Below are 16,472 nucleotides of genomic sequence, written 5' to 3'. Positions count from 1 at the left end.
TATCTGCATAGTAGCCTGAGGGTCCTTATCTAGCACAATCCTTTATATGTGATTGTGTCAAGAAAAACTTTAAAATACCTTGCTGATACAGTTTAGGCAGCTAGAGAGCTACTAGTGTGTTAATTAGGTCTGCTGAGATTGACTCAAATGCTCTCTAATTACCATACATTTTGCTTCTGCTTTATCAGCCTCTCATGCGGGCTGTTCTATGTTAGGTCACGTGTAGGGGGGCGAGGGGCAAGGAGACAGAGACCGCTCTCCCCAGATGTTCATGTGGCACAGAGACCTTTATTTTCCATGCCCCACCTTATATAGAGGATTTGAAAGACCCAGTCCGGGTGCTCTCATTGGTTTGAACTCCACACCCCTTTGGGTCCTGGACCACTGACATGCCTGTAGTCTTATGAGAGATCTGATTGGCCAAAACCCTTGTTACTCAGCCCAGGGGCTGGAAACATGGCACCAACATCTCACCATTTTTTTTCTATAAATTTTGATTTGCATTATAGCTGCAGCATTTATGTCCAGGACCCAATAGGGGAGAGCTCAGGTAAATATGCCACAGGCATTAGACTTATAGGTTACAGATTGCAACTTTTTTTTAAAAGCAGCAAACCATTTAACCAATGAAGAAAATGAAACAGTCTGTAAGAACAAGAATCATTCAACCCTTATTAAAGAAAAAAAACAAAAACAAACCCAACTGGAAAACTAGGAAACAATCTGTAGACAAGGAAAACAGTTTGTAAACAGAGAAATAATTTGTAAACAGATTGAGTCTTTATGTGAACTGTAGTCCCAGATTTCCATGAGGTAGTCATCAATCACTCTGATCACACGGCTCTGTGATGTCTGCTGAGGGTTTATCAGGAGGGTGCTGTCTGTGGTCCTGAGCAGGACACAGTGCAGGTCGGATGCATCTGGCAGGTACTCAACATGTCTCACGGTCTTTTGGAACACATACATATCCCCGACCCCAGGTAATGAGATCCCAAGGACCCTCCCATGTATTGGTAAGGAGGTTGTGTACCATTACCTTGGGTTTGGGCAATTGAACATTGCAGGATGATTGTAGTGATAAGAAGTGATTTAGGATAACTGGATTCTAATACTTTTAGGTGATTCAATGTGTATATACCTTTAGCTATTCTGCTTTGTGGAGTCTCACCACACATACCTCCCTTCTGTTTATTAAGTATACCTTTTAAGGCACCATGTGCCCTTTCCACTATGGCTTGTCCAGTTGGTAAATGAGGGATATGGGTTTGGTTTGATACACCCCAGAGCTGTAGAAATTGCCTGGTTTTCTGTGAGATGTATGCAGGGCCATTATCAGTTTTGATGGTTTGGGGAATGCCCAAGGATGCACAAGCTGATCGCCAGTGTGTGATGGCATCCTGTCCTCTTTCCCCTGTGTGTACTGTAGCCCATGTTGCTGAGGAAAAGGTGTCAATTGAGACATGGGTGTATTTAAAATGACCAGATTCAGGGATGTGTGTGACATCAGTTTGACAGATTTGCAAAGCACCCAGTCCATGGGGGTTCACTCCCATCTGCAATGGTGCAGCGTGACCTTGACAGTCAACACAGATGCTAACAATATTATGAGTCTCTGTGTTTGACAGCTGAAATTGCCACTGTAATGCTCAAGCACCTTGGTGGAAAAAACTGTGTGATGCCTTTGCTTGTGCCAGCAAATCTGGTTTTGGTGCTGTCCAAGCAGAGATAGCTAGCATATCTGCCCTGGCATTGCCCTCTGTGATAAAATCTGGTAAATTTGTGTGGCTCCTGATGTGTAGGATGTAGTACAGGTAAGTCCTGGCCTGGATGGTTAGACATAGAAATTTTAGCAATTTAAACAGTTGCTCATTATAAATCTCTTTTAGTAGTGTTCAGTCTAACCTTTGTGCAATGTCAGCCACATATGCAGAATCAGTTATGACATTTAGGGGAGAGTGGGGAAAACATGGAAAAGCCATAGCTACAGCCTGTAGCTCTACTATTTGAGGTGATCCATTCTTGTGTCCCTCCAATGTTTGCCACTCACTCTCCTCTATCTATGTCACAATGGCCTTTCCTGTTTTCCCAGAGCCATCAGTTAACACTGTAACACCCTTTAGGGGTGTTCAGCTATTTAGGGGTTTTAGAGAGTGTAGTTTCATCACTTAGCTTTAGTGATTTATGGCTTGGTAAGTGATAAGTGATTTGTCCAGTAAAGTTTTGAAGGGTGCATTGCAAGGCTGTGCAGTTAGCAAGACTCCACTTGAATTCCTCTTGTTTTATGGGAATAATAATTTGTGCAAGGTCTTTTGCATTCACTTGCAGACACCTGTGATGGCATTTAATGATTAGCTGTGCAGTTAGCTCAGACACAGTAGGTGCCGACTTTTTTGATCGGTGAGGTAAGAATACCCACTGTAGGATGTGCAAAGGGTCAGGCCATTGTGTGTTCCACTGTCCAATAATGCCCGTAATATGAGAGTCAGCAATGATAAAGAATATGGTGATACATACCTCTGGGCATATCCGGTGGACCTGTCTGTTTGTGATAGCTTGCTCTACTGTTTCAAGAGCAGCTTTTGCATCTGGGGTTAGTTTTCCAGGGGAAGTTAATTCTGGATCCCCTTTCAGGAGGTCAAATAAGAGTGCTAATTGTGAACTATTTACTCCCAGATATGGTCTGACCCAGTTTATAGTACCCAAAAGTTTCTGTGCATCATTTAAATTCTCAAACTTGGTTGAAAATTAAATTGGCTGTGGCTGTATTGTTTTGTTCATAGTTTTAAGTCCCAAATATTTCCAGGATGCTTGTTATTGCACTTTCTCTGGCGCCATCTGTAGCCCAAATGATTTCTGTGCTGGCAGCAGGTTTGGCTGAATCTGTAAGAGTTCCCATTTTGTTTGGGATGCAACCAAAACGTCATCCATGTAATGATAACAGTATGCCCCTGGAAACTGTTCTCTCATGGATGAGAGTGCTTGTGCAACATACCACTGACAGATACTGGGGCTGTTGTGCATTCCTTGTGGAAGTACACGCCATCGATAACACTGCGCTGGTGCAGCGTTATTAATGGAGGGCACCGTAAAGGCAAACTTTGAGGTATCGTTTGGGTGCAGTAGAATAGTGAAAAGGCAATCTTTTAGGTCCACAATCAGGATGTCCCAGGAGCCAGGTATCATTGCAGGGGAAGGCATAGTGCCTTGCAAAGCCCCTGTTTTGCGGAGAAAAGAAGAAACCTCACAACTTTATAAAAGTTGCAAAGCTCGGTATGTTTATTTATGGCGCTGGACACATGCGGAGAAAACTCTCCTCAAAAAGGCATGCGTACCTCTGAGAACTTCAGGTCTCCTTCTATCTCCCTCTCAAATACATATGCATACAGTTTCACAATAGATTCATACATATTCATTTTTATGGGTCTCTTGTGACTTTTACCACTAGTTCCTTTTTATCAGAAAGAATTCCGAGGTCAGGCTGACTAGCCCTTACAGCAGTCCCTGTCTCTCTCTATCTTCTGTCTCCTCCCCTTTATCTCTGTCCTTCGCTGAAGTAACTTCACTGAGCTTAGGCCTTGCAGCCTGGCTAAATAACTACGATTTCTAACCACAGGCTCAACTCAAAAATGTACATTTCACCTAAATTAAAATGGATTTCTATCTTGCAAAATTTTCACTTTGCTTCATTCCCCCCTTTCCTAAAAGGATGAAGTAAATTCTTTTACTTCATACAAATTCTTATGACAACAAGTGTACATTAGTGCTTAACCATGTACGTTTGATAATGGATAATCCTGAACTTATTCTAACTAATATTAACAAAACTACAGTAGGATGACACAACTTATTAAGGATTCTATTTGTAGTTGGTGACTACCTAAAGACCACATCCCACCAGTGATGATCTGCATTTTGTTGTATTCTTTGCAGAATTCTAGTTATTTCTTTTGTAACATGTTGGACAGTAATTAAGGTTTTCTTTCTACTTTCTTGGATTTCTTTCAAGATTTCCAGTAGGTCTTGGTGCTTAATTAATTGTTTTACCAATGCAAGGTCCATCACAATAGGGGTAGGTGATAATCTGTGATACATTGTACAACTGGTTTAAACCAGCTGGTGGGATGTCACTGGGGCTGAGTACAAAAGATCACACCCGATAATCTTAACAAAATTACAAATACAGAAATTAGAATGATTTCTACTGGACAAAATAACATAATCGCTATCCATTTTTACAGCAGCACAGGCAGTTCTCAGGCATACACACCCCTTTTCCAGTATATACGAGCACAGTTTTCTGGTCAGTGACTGGATGAACTTCGAAGTGGCAAATACTCTGTTCAGTGTCTAGACACACATCTTGGGCATTGATAGTATTGCTTTCACAAATGAATCTCATCGTTTCTCTAGTAATGCAGGACTCTAAGTTTACTGTCTGCCACTTTTCATTCATCTTTCGTGCCCACACTCTATGTTCTGAAGGACAGAGTATTGTTTTTTCATGGTTTAATCTTAGTGCAATGATGGGATGGATAACATAAACAGTGGCATTACATATGGTAAGCACAAAGGCAGTGGCCACATTAGAAGCAGGATCATAGGTGAAATTCACCATAATCCACCAGGACTGAAACTTCCTTTCAAAATCAATTGCATTATCCCAAACAATTCTCCAAATTTCAGCTGGAAAATTACCTCCCCCCCTTTCCTGTATGATCAGAGCTGCTGTTGCCTGCATCCATAACTGTGCTTGTATACAACTGAAAGCTAAAGAGACATTATCTTGAACTGTACTAAGTGCTTCTACTATTAACTGGTGGTCTTGGTCCCGGGCCGTTTCCCACTTTGGCAGTACTTTTGAAATCTGCCGCTGGCTAGTTCCTAATGCCAATAGGGATGACTGTAAGAGTTGCTTAAATTTTGTTAGGCCACCTGCTGCAGTGGCCAGTTTATTTACCAGTATTTCTGAATCAATTCCATTTCAAACTCCTAATCTTGTCCCTAATATGCCAGTTAGATCCTTTCTTATTCTGCTCCTGAGATATGCCTTTCTTTGTAACTATGTTGTCTAGCCCTCAAAGGATGTTTTTTAGGAAGGAGGAGCAGGCTGGTTGGATTTTCGAGATGTTAATTTGCATTATCAACTCCACTCGTTTGAGAGACCATTCTGGATTGAATAATAGCTGTTTTTCACTCACATTCTTTACTACGTAGGGGCCTATTTCATACACTTTAGGTTCAAGTTTGGGTAGAGTCTGAACTAGTATGGGTTGTATAAGGCCCTGCTGTTGTAAAAAGTGCAGTGTCTACTTTGAATTTAAATGAAAGTGTGACAGCAACTCGAGCTCAAAGGCAGGTCACTTCTACAGGCTGTATTAAAGTGAAATTACACCAACAGTCTGATTCACTTAGGCTATCACAAACTTCCTGGTGTTCGTATACACCAGGAGAGGTTACAAAACTAATTTCATTTGGTCTCTCATAAGCCATCCCATTTATCATCTGGCACCCTACTTTGATTATCCCTTCAAGTGTCCACAGTTCCCGTTCCTGCCATTCTTGCTCCTCATATACCTGATTCTCATGAATTACCACAGTGGATAGGTTTAAATCTTTTATCTCAGAAGGTTTTCCCATGGATCCAGTATACTGATTAAACGCCAGGGACCAAGGCCATTCAGCATTGCTTTGGGTAGAGGTACTCTAGTTCTAAAACTTCAGTTATAATTACATACAAAACAATTCTGTACACTAAAGTATGAGCTACTCCCGACTGCAATGTACTCATTTTGCCGGAGTAAGTTTTAGTCTCAGTTCATTCTCTTCTGGTATCACTCTCCAGTGACTTCTAGGGCTTTCTTCACTCCAGAGTGATGGATCCAGGCATTCTGCTCCTTGATTTTGATTGCAGTGAAGGTGGTGAGAAGTACTTGCAGCGGTCTCTCCCACAGTGGTTCCGAAGTCTTCTCTGTAAGAGACTTAACATAAACATCATCCCCAGGCTATCTAACTCTCTGCTCCGAGTTCCAGCCACATGTTTCTCAATTACTCTGAGCTGTTTGCTTAAAGCCACCATGTAGTTGGATATTCTGGACATTCCCTTTGTATTCTATATGGTCTTCTATAAGGCATTTCAAAAGGATTCTTTTAGCTCAAGGTTTAGTTCGAATTTGCAATAGTGCTAGTGGAAGAGCTTGGGGCTAGGGTAGATTAACTTCTTGCCCCAGTGTTACAATCTGCTGCTTAATCAAATGATTCATTTTCTCTACTTGGCTACTTGATTGGGGCAGTATGTAGTGGGAAGTTCTTAATCTATGCCCAGGTGGCCACTAATCTGTTGCACTGCTTTGGAAATGAAATGTGATTGTTTATCTGAGGATATAGTGGCTGGAACTCTGAAGCGTGGTATTATCTCTTGTAAAAATAATCTGGTCACCTTTTGAGCTTTGACAGTTCTGGTGGGGAATGTTTCTGGCCACCCTGAAAATGTATCTGTCAATACCAGTAAATACTGATACCCCCCTTTCCTTGGGAGTTCTGAAAAGTTAATTTGCCACTGCTGTACAGGCCCATGGCCTCTCTCAGTCTGACCGAGTTTCGGCCGGGGGGTATTTTGGGGTTAGTCTGGAGTCAAGGATCACATTGTCGGCTTACCTGAGTGATAGTGACATATAAATTCCTGACAATGATTATTTCAATCAGATGTGTGTTCTAGAAAGCCTGTGGGAATTACTACTTCAAAGTCAACACTTCATTTCAATGCACTCTGTATCACTCGCAGCCTTGGTCATTTCGAGAAAGGAGCTACACTCTATAAAAAGCTTTTAAGTAGTTAGGCCCTAGTGTGTTTTCTAGTGCTCTTCTTTCACTAGTAACCACAAAAATGGGAAGGGATTACTAGCTCTCTTTCAATGGTAGCCCACCCCTTGCAGTTGTATGTCTCTTTTGATTAGTATTATTGTATTATGGCTTACCTTTGAGGAAGATCTGCACCTCACCCTTTGCTGCTTTCTTTGCCTCTCTATCCACCAGCTCATTTCTTTCCTCCAATTTTAAGCTCACTCTCTGGTGTGCTCTAATATGCTTTTTCAGGTAGCTGAACTGCTTCCAGCAGCTGGATTGTCTCTTCTTTCCCTGTGAGGTCTGCAGTCCCCTCTCCTTCCAGATGGCTCCATGTGCATGCACAACTCTGAATGCCTTTTGCTGTTTCTAAGGCATGGGTCCATGCATTTATCTCAGCCTTCTGTGCCGAGGTACCTGTTGGTAAGGGTCCAGACTCTATTACCTCTCTGCAGGTAGTCACTGTGTACCTTGCATGTCGCTTTCCACTGGCAATGTAGCTGCTCCTGTCAATGAACCAGGTCTCTGCATCATCCAAAGGAGTGTCCTTTAAGTCTGGGCAGCTGGAGTGGGTAGCTTCAATAGTCTCCAGGCAATCATGGTGTACTGCTTCTCCTTGATTCCACTGAGGAAAGAAGCTGGGTTGACAATATTAGTCACCACTATCTCTACATCATCTTGCTCTACCATGATGGCCTGGTATTTCAGAAACCTCTGTGGTGAAAGCCAGTGGCCACCCTTTACTTTATTTTCAACACTGTGTGGGACACTAGCACAGTAATTTTTGTCCTAGAGTAGATTTGGGCGCCTCTTAAATATTCAGCACAACTGCTGCTACACCTCTGAGGCAACCTGGCCATCCTTTGGTTGTTGCATCTAGGTTCTTGGAGAAGTAAGCAACTGCCCTTCAGTATGGACCCAAGTCCTGAGGCAATATTCCCAGGGCAATTCCTTGCATGGAAAAATAGAAAGAATGGTTTACTTACATCTGGAAGTTTCAAAGCTGGAGCTGACATGAGGGCACTCTCTAGCTGGTGAAAGGCCCATGTGGCATCTTTTGTCCACTGGAGATCTCTGTTTCCATCGGCAATAAGAGCATAGAGGGGTCTGACGAGCAGTCCATAATTATAAACCCACAGCTGGCACTACCCTGCCATGCATAAGAAGGTTTGGAGTTCTTTCATTGTCTGGGGTTTCGGGGTTTGGCATAGGACTTCCCTGTCTTAAATTCTTCTGCTCAGCACCCACTTCTTACCCCAGGTAGATTACCTTCTGTTTCACTACCTGTGCCTTTTTCTTTGAGACTTTGCATCCTTGGAGTCCTAGGAAATTCAAAAGGCTTACTGTCCAGGCTTCTCTCGCTTCCCTCATCCGAGTGGCTACTAGAACATCATCCACGTACTGCAACAGCCTCCTTTCCTCTTGTGGAGCTTCCTGGGACTCTGGGTCTTTGCAAGCTGTTCTCCAATCGGAGTGAGGAATTTTGAAGCCTTCAGGCACATGGACTATGTGAGCTTGTGACTGAATGCAAAAATTTTCTGGCTGGCTTCGTGGATAGGGAGGCAAAAGAAGGCATCTCTGAGGCCTAAAACAGTGAACCAGTTTAGCTCAGGTGTTAAACAAGTTAGTAAAGTACATGGTTTTGCTACCACAGGGTACAAATTCTGTGTTATCTTATTGACAGCCCTTAATCCAGTACTATAAATTATTGGGCTGATTCCTTCCTTATCTTCCTTTTGAGGGTGCTACTCAACTCTCACTGGTCGTGTTCTTTCCTTAAGCTTGATTACCATGGGGGGGCATTTTTCACTCTCCCTGGTACAGCAGAGGCCCATACTCTTGAAAACACTTATTTGCTTATTCTAATATCTCCTTACTAATGTCTTTCTTAATTTCAGTGTCTGTTAATGTTAAGCCTAACATCTTTATATCATTTGCCTCCAGAGTAACATTTCTCATTTGAGAATGTTTAGCAAATTGAGTGAATTATACAAAAGCTTCTAAGTACACACAGTACATGTTACTTTAAAGGTTTGCAAAAGTATGCCTTCTCAGATTGGCCAGTTGTTCAGTTGTTCCCCACGCTACAACATAAACATTCTCTACAGGTACTAAAGCTTTATTTAAAACTGAATATATGGCCCTTGTGTCAACTTAAATTCTTCCTTTTTGGGGAGGTCATCTTTATCCTTCCTCCCTTACCTTGGGAGGAGCCTTTAACAAATCATATGTACTCATTTTGCGAACTGTGATTGCTTTGCATTTCAGCATGATAATCTTTGCTTGATTTCATATGTTGCTATCTTATGCTGCATGCTGAACAACACGTTTGATTTGCTTTCTCTTTGCCTTGTTTTCCTTTTCAAGGGCCAAGACCAGAGGGCGGTCTGATCTCACAGTCTCTTTGCCACTCTGGGTGATTTCTTAAAACAAAAAGACATTTCAGCATACAAAAAACTTATTTATCTTCTTATTTTAAAACAGTACTAACTGCAATGAAGTATTATAAATCTTTTTATTTTCTGAGCTGCTCCTACTGGCAGCCTTCTCCCAGTGAGCCCCTCCTCCCAAAAACGGGGCTAATTTAGGAACCTCTTTGCTCTGGTCATTTCTCATTATCTCTTTCTCCTTGCTCTATCTCACTTCTTCTCAAACTTCTTTTCATAGACCTTCACAGTAGTTTCTCAATTTCCCTATTACACATACACAGCCCCAGGTGGCAGCTATCAGATGTGATTTCTAACACACGAGCCTTAAGATCTTAGGTTCTGAATGAGCTTGATCAGAAACCTTTAATTTACACCCGGGGCATGTGCCCTGACACTTATTAGAAGAGCAATACCAGCGTTTCTCACAAACACTGCACTGCAATAATACCTGCACATCTAGCTTTTGCCCACAGGTCCTTCCCGTGTTCCTTGGGGAGACAGGGCAGCCAGAGCTGTCCCTGTGCTCAGGGGACAGCCACTGTCACCTCATGCAGCGTGCCAGCCTCTTGCTGCACCAAAGGCTCCCCAAAATTGCCGCAAAGACAGGCTATTCTGTTTGTTACTGAGAACTTTAAATCCTTATAGTAGGCCATTCCCAGACCAGACTTACTACAGTACCAACTGAAGTCTCATAAACTAATTAATTTCATTCATCTCTTCTATCCAAACTCTGTTTTACAAAATATCAGTCTTTTCTAGTTCTCTTCTTGCACAATCTAATTAAGCACTGTGTCTACTTACACTTGTTTTACTGCCTTGCAAAAAGGCTGTGCTTGTCACGGCCGAAACTCTGATATGCACACAGACACAGACACACATGCACCCTCCCTTTTATCTCAAATTCACTAGAGCCAAGGCTTGAATTGCTGTGAGGGGGAGAATTCTTGGAATTCCTTTAATTCGCTTTATCGTAGTTAGGCATAAATCACCATACAATAGTCCTTCTGAGTAAAATGCTACTCTTGTTGCAACAAAATCTTAAAATCTACACAAACACCACTATACAATCTGAGAATCAAATTACCACAATGCAGCGGAAGAAAATCACCACACAAAATCACTGGGAAAGGGCATATCTCTCAAAGTGCTCACTTTTCTCAACACAACACAGCATACCATAATTCAGCATTTACTCACATCAGTTTTTCTTGGACACAATCAAAATAACATCACACAGTCTAGAGATCAAGTCCAAACATCCAGGGCAAAGAAACTCTTTGAGCTTGTACTCACGGTTAAAATGTACACAAATCTACACAAATCACTACATTTAAACACAATAAATACCATCACTGACGTTCCTCCACTCGCTTCTCTGTGGGGCACTTCTCTCCCTGCCCCCACAGCTTTCTGCAGCCGGCACCTCAGGCCTCACTCGGCTGCTTCAAACACGGGTAGTACTCACCCCCCCCCCCCCCCTGCATTGTAGAGCACTGTAGATCTACTTTCTTTTATACACCATTCACTTATACACTTGCACGATTACAAACACAGTGCACTGACCACACAGTGCATTAACCATATAGCAACACAGTGTCCGGACACCACACACACACACACACAAACAAAACACACGCGGGTTCAGTGGTTCTGCCCCATCAGAACAATGAACCCCCAATACACACATGCATGGGTTCACCCGACCCACCCCCAAGGTCACTAGCGGTCTGCTCTATCAGAACGATGAACCCCATCTCTACAGTAGCTGCTCTATCACCTGAACTCAAACGTCTCTGAGTGATTTACTCCCTTGCTCTCTTTTTCCCCCCCAGGGGCCCCACAGTACATACTGTATTCTCCTCCGCAGGCCAGCAGGTCCTTGTCTGTCCTCGCAGGTGGCAAGTCGAGACAAGCGGAGCCCCACCAGGAAAAAATCCTAGGGCGCGCCTTGGAGGTCTGTCTATCCCCCTGCCCCTGCGGGGACAGAGAACTCCCGGCTTGGCTCGCCATAATGTTTTGCGGAGAAAAGAAGAAACCTCACAACTTTATAAAAGTTGTAAAGCTCGGTATGTTTATTTACGGCGCTGGACACATGCGGAGAAAACTCTCCTCAAAAGGCATGCGTACCTCTGAGAACTTCAGGTCTCTTTTTATCTCCCTCTCAAATACATATGCATACAGTTTCACAATAGATTCATACATATTCATTTTTATGGGTCTCTTGTGACTTTTACCACTAGTTCCTTTTTATCAGAAAGAATTCCGAGGTCAGGCTGACTTGCCCTTACAGCAGTCCCTGTCTCTCTCTATCATCTTCTGTCTCCTCCCCTTTATCTCTGTCCTTCGCTGAAGTAACTTCACTGAGCTTAGGCCTTGCAGCCTGGCTAAATAACTACGATTTCTAACCACAGGCCCAACTCAAAAATGTACATTTCACCTAAATTAAAATGGATTTCTATCTTGCAAAATTTTCACTTTGCTTCAGCCTCCATGCCCTCCATCGCTGAATTGATTCTTCTCAGGTCATGGAGCAATCTCCATATACCCGCTTTCTTTTTTACCACAAATAAAGGGGTATTCCAGGGGCTCATAGAGGGTTCTATGTGTCCTTGTGCTAGTTGTTCTTTTACAAGTGATTTTAGGGCATTTAACTTTTCTTCCTCAAGGGGCCACTGTGGTATCCACACAGGCTGATCTGTAAGCCATTTTAAGGCTGGTGTGGAACACCTTGCACCCTTCAACACAGCGGCCCCTGTTAAAAATCCCTTCCTACCCGGACCCCCCATGCAGACAGAACATCCCTCCCCTACAGGTTCAACGGTGCAGTAGTGATGTATGGCCGTATTGTAGCTCTTTGGCCCTCAGTATTCTTTATCAGCACAGGACTGCTGCTTCAGCATCTGTGTGACCCCTCCTAGGCCAGCAACGGCAGATCCCAAAGGTGTAGTAGGCCACGATGGTGGCCACATGTTGGCAGAGATGATGGTGATGTCTGCTCCTGTGTCAACCATCCCACTGACCTTTATCTGTGAGGGCTTTGCCTTAGGCATCATCATAGTACAAACCATGTTGGGTCTTTGATTACTCACGATCTGAGTCCAGTTCACCTGGGGTTGCCCTGTGGATCCAAAGCCTTGATCTTCTTGCTTTCTAGAGTCTGTTTTGGGGATATAAGACTTAAAGGGAACAAGTTGAGCAATTCTAGTTTTTTCAGGAATGGTCTACTGGTGGAGTAGAGGTGGAAACCATTGCATGTATTTGTCCAGCAAAACTTGTATCGATAACAATAGGGTACAATTATACCTTGCATTGTGGTACTGGACTTTCCAATTAACAGTGCACTTAATTCTTCTCCGATCGTCCCCCAAGTCTAGAGAGGGACCCTGTGTACCTGTGAAGTGCATATAGTTATTGTGACAGAGGTGGACACATCCATTCCAGTTGCTCCTTGAATCCCTCTTGTGAGCTGATCACATAGGCTTGTACTGAGGGGTGGGAAATTACTTGTGCCGCCAAGCGATTTCTGTCCTTGCTCGGTATCCTGTTTCCCCGGTTCTTAAGAAATTGACCATTAGCATGAAGTCTTGACATGCATACCTTGGCCACATGTCCGGTCCTTCCTCATCAGCTGCAGCTGGTATATGCTCTGTTCTGTCCTTGAAACATCCCCCGTGGAAAGGACTTTTGGGGACAGTTTGCTCTCAGGTGGCCTTGCTGACCACACTGGAAGCATTGAGGTGCTACCTTTGCAGCTGCTGTTATAGAATCTGCTTACATAGTCATGTTATGAAAATTGGATCCAACCTTAGCACAGGCATTTATCAGGTCATTTAGTGATGGGTTCTCATTAGGTAACAGTTCTACCACCCTCCGGCAATCCTCATTGGCATTGTCTTTGCCAGCTGTAAAATTAGCTGATTTCTGCACTAACAATTTGTTTTTCCATTGCATTTTGCAATCTCTCTATGATTTTTAAGTCCTTGCCTTATCTTTGAATGTGTTTGGGTCGGGTTTGTCATGCTAGCTACTTTGAACAGTGCTTGCAGACCCAATTCCTTTACTTGTGCCAGTATTAGTGGTTGTAACCTGGCTTGGAGCTTCATATCGTCCACTGGCGTGAGACCCAGAAGCTGAGGGACCCTTGCCCCATAACGTGGGTCCTCCCATGGAATCTTTAGATTTTTTAACCCTTGTTTATAAGCACCGCTCTTCCATGCTGATTCAAAAACCATATATTGGACAGTTGTAAACATCAGTTTTGCTAGTTGCTTTATAGCAAAGGGAGTTATCTCCTCAGTGGTTAAGAACTGTAGCATATTAGCAACTGCAGTAGAACCCAAACCATGCTTGGCCACAAGTTGACACAGTTCAGATAGAGCTGGCCATTGAAAAGGGGTATATTTGTCAGAACTAGTCCCATTGCCTCTTATTACAGGATAAGCTCCTGGTGTCTCATCCTCTGGTTCCCCGTCTCCCGATATAGGAACATTAATGAGTTCTGCTCCCTCATAGTCTCCACTCATGACAGCAGCAAGCTTTGCCTTTTCCCAGACACTTGCAGGATCTGGCAGGACTGTCAGCAACAAGACGACTGTGGTATTGTCGTGGTGTTCTGCAGGGGGACGATGATACCTTGTGTCCCTTGCCGGCATGTAAGGCTGTAGTTCTGGTAGAGGCAGGGCTGAGGGGGTAGCTGCTCTGCTTCTGGGTTGGATGTCTGCTGGTGTTCCTGGTGGATGCGTTCCCAGACCCGCCCTTGGGGGTTAGGTCGGTGGCGGGACCACTCCCATCGGAGGTGAGGCTGTGTTCCACGGAGGCTGGCTTGGGTGCAGGGGCCCGCCCCCTGTCGCAGGCAGGGTCACGGGGGTAGGCACATCCCTCGATGGTGTGGCTTTGGAGCCAGCCCACTAAGTCTCCGGGGAAGTTGGTGTTTCCATGGTGATGGGAAGTACAGGCGGACCCGGTGCGAATGGTGGGGGGGCGATGTCAGCGGCCACGTGACACGGTGTAAAGCCTGCGGAATTCCCCTTTAACCTGGGAGGACTCAGAGCGGCCGCATGGCATAGTGTCCCGTTGGGGTAAGAAGCACCCACAACGTGGTCTGTTCCCCCAGAACGGGGTGGCATGGCATACCCGCCTGGATCGGCGATATATTGGCCCGGGGTAGCTGCATGGTGATTACAGCAGTCCGGACTGGACGGAGGGCATCCCGGAGCTACGGCGGCATCCCTCTCTCCACGTGGTCGGATTGCGCAACCGGCGCTGCTGGTTCCCTGGGCATTGCCGACAGTTGCGGCTCGGGCAGCCCCCGGATGATCTCCGTTTCCCGGGATTCCCCCACTCCCTGGGGCTGTGCGGTTTTCCACGATCGCTCCACAGCGGTCAGCCGTAGTCTCAATGTAGCAGGGCACGTCTTCACAGCAGCCGGGGCCAGCCGGCTCCCGCACAGGGTGAGACAGAGGAATGGTTGCGCTACTGCCCTTCCCTCTTTGCCTTTCATAATCTAATTGTTTTACCAAGTCCAGAATGAGCGTTCATCGTTTATAATACCGATGGCTGCATCATTGCCAAATAAGACTGCCTCAAATATATTTTGTCCAACCCTCTCCCAAAAAGGCAAATTTAAAACGTCCTCTTCTGATATGTGCAGCTCATGGTTTTCGCACCACCTGAATAAAGCTTGTAGAGCTCGTTCATTGTGCATTATCCCTCTTCTTTGAAAGAAAATCAGTACCTTCATTACGGAGTTATCTGGTCCTGACATCTAAGCTCCCGTGGTCTCCTAAGAGATTCCAGTCCACAAAAACAGGGCTAGAAACGTTGTAGCACTTTCCGCTACTTAGCAAAGTCCTGTTTTTTCACCGTATCGGCTCTTCCACTGTTCCCAGCTCCCAGGCTGTATTCCTCCGGTTCCAAACATCAATCCAGGCTCTGATGCCCTTGTAATCAGGCTCCCACACCAATTCCCAGCTCTTACACTTCTTGTAATCTGGTTCTACACCGATTTCCAGCTCTAATGCTGTGTGTCCCCTTTGCTCTGTGCTGCTGAGTTCTATAACTTCAGGGTTCACCACGTGTTAGGTCACGTGTCAGGGGGTGAGGGGCAAGGAGACAGAGACCACTGACCCTAGATATTCGTGTGGCACAGAGACCTTTATTTTCCATGCCCTCCCTTAATATAGAGGATTTGAAAGACCCGGTCTGGGTGCTCTCATTGGTTTGAACTCCATGCCCCTTCGGGTCCTGGACCACTGAAATGCCTGTAGTCTGATGAGAGATCTGATTGGCCAAAACCCTTGTCACTCAGCCCAGGGGCTGGCAATATGACACCAACAGTTCTATGCAATATGCTGTCCCATAGAGCTGGTTACCTTCACAGTCTATCACTTTTACTACTTATATATGCATATTTTGATGCACAGTGGTTCAAAATACAGTAAAATCTCTCTGGTATTGCATGGATTCTCAGTGTCCCCAAATATAAAATATTGTGGTTTATTTTTCAATGGTAAGAAAGCTAAAAATCATAGGAAATTACATATAAGTGAAAATTTCTAGCGTACATAAGTAGGAAAATAACATTTTAAAGCCAAATTAAGCTAACAATGCTTTCTGATTGTTTTAATTTTTAAATGAACTGCAAACATAAGTGGAAGGTAAAACAGAGCTTTACTTATACTTTGAGTTTCTTATATTTGTATGTCCCAACTTTGATTCCATGATAGATGTAAAACTGATTTCAAATTTGAAATTAATGCATATATTTTAATGTTTGCCTTAGAATAATACAATAAAATTAATAAAACTCCAAAGTAAGGAATAGGCATCTGATCTCACTTCAGATCAAATTGTACTGAATCTGTGAGAAACAACTGCTCACTTTGAAAATTTAGAAAGGTTTATTAAACCTTAACAGAAATACAACAAAGGACTACATAAGGAAAAAGCTGCAGCACTGGGAACTACCCCTCATGCATACCATGTGGCCAGTTAGTCTTCAAGATGGATGCTCAGTCTTTTACACCCCTGGGGGGTTGCATCAGCTACCCCTGGCCCCTCCCAAAGTCTGTCAGTCAGTTCTTCTTTGCCATTTATCGGTGGAGACTGCTTTCTTATAACTTGATTGGAGGTAAGGTGTTGCCATGCCACACCCCCTAAGCAACAAGCTTTTCCATTCCCAACTGTCCCAGGTAAGGGACACAT

General features: G+C 44.1%; 1 protein-coding gene across 5 annotated transcripts in view; it reads left to right on the top strand.

Annotated features, from left to right (window-relative positions):
• The window catches only part of LOC141726965 (guanine nucleotide-binding protein G(q) subunit alpha), a 274,925-nt gene that overhangs the window by 131,995 nt on the left and 126,458 nt on the right, over positions 1 to 16,472 (top strand). The window lies entirely within an intron of this gene.

This window comes from Zonotrichia albicollis, chromosome W (assembly GCF_047830755.1).
Source record: "Zonotrichia albicollis isolate bZonAlb1 chromosome W, bZonAlb1.hap1, whole genome shotgun sequence".
NCBI classification, from domain to species: domain Eukaryota; kingdom Metazoa; phylum Chordata; class Aves; order Passeriformes; family Passerellidae; genus Zonotrichia; species Zonotrichia albicollis.
The sequence above is the reverse complement of the archived record's forward strand: the minus strand, read 5'-3'. Positions and strand labels throughout refer to the sequence as shown.